Source organism: Arachis duranensis, chromosome 5, assembly GCF_000817695.3.
Source record: "Arachis duranensis cultivar V14167 chromosome 5, aradu.V14167.gnm2.J7QH, whole genome shotgun sequence".
In the NCBI taxonomy this organism is placed as follows: Eukaryota; Viridiplantae; Streptophyta; class Magnoliopsida; order Fabales; family Fabaceae; genus Arachis; species Arachis duranensis.
The window spans coordinates 55,214,970-55,215,958 of NC_029776.3; the positions used below are offsets into that span (position 1 = coordinate 55,214,970).

Sequence of the window (989 nt, forward strand, 5' to 3'; positions counted from 1 at the left end):
TATACGCTTTTTGGCATTGTTTTTAGGTAGTTTCTAGTAGGATCTAGCTACTTTTAGGGATGTTTTAATTAGTTTTTATGCAAAATTCACATTTCTGGACTTTACTATGAGTTTTTATATTTTTCTGTGATTTCAGATATTTTCTGGCTGAAATTAAGGGACCTGAGCAAAAATCTGATTCAGGCTGAAAAAAGACTGCTGATGCTGTTGGATTCTGACCTCCCTGCACTCGAAATAGATTTTCTGGAGCTATAGAACTTCAAATGGCGCGCTCTTAATTGCGTTGGAAATTAGACATCCAGGGCTTTCCAGCAATATATAATAGTTCATACTTTATTCGAGTTTAGATGACGTAAATTGGCGTTCAACGCCAGTTCCATGCTACATTCTGGAGTAAAACGCCAGAAACACGTCACAAACCAGAGTTAAACGCCAAAAACACGTTACAACTTGGTGTTTAACCCCAAAAGAAGCCTCTGCACGTGTAAAGCTCAAGCTCAGCCCAAGCACACACCAAAGTGGGCCCCGGAAGTGGATATTCAGACATTCAAGCAAAAAGATGGTGAATCCCTCTATGAAGCTTGGGAAAGATACAAGCAGATGACCAAAAAGTGTCCTTCTGACAAGTTTTCAGAATAGACCATGATAGATATATTCTATTATGGTCTGTCTGAGTTCTCTAAGATCTCACTGGACCATTCTGCAGGTGGATCCATTCACCTAAAGAAAACGCCTGCAGAAGCTTAGGAACTTGTTGAAATGGTTGCAAATAACCAATTCATGTATACTTATGAGAGGAACTCCGTGAATAATGGGACGCCTCAGAGGAAGGGAGTTCTTGAAGTTGATGCTCTGAATGCCATATTGGCTCAGAACAAAATGTTGACTCAGCAAGTCAACATGATTTCTCAAAGTCTGAATAGATGGCAAAATGCATCCAACAGTACTAAAGAGGCATTTTCTGAAGAAGAAGCTTATGATCCTGAAAA

The 989-nt window shown here is 39.5% G+C and overlaps 1 non-coding gene across 1 annotated transcript; it reads right to left on the bottom strand.

Annotated features, from left to right (window-relative positions):
• Window positions 1-521: 521 nt before the first annotated feature.
• Window positions 522-629, bottom strand: LOC127748007 (small nucleolar RNA R71). The gene has a single exon (XR_008009950.1). It is a non-coding gene; the product is annotated as a small nucleolar RNA R71 (small nucleolar RNA).
• Between the last annotated feature and the right edge of the window lie 360 nt (window positions 630-989).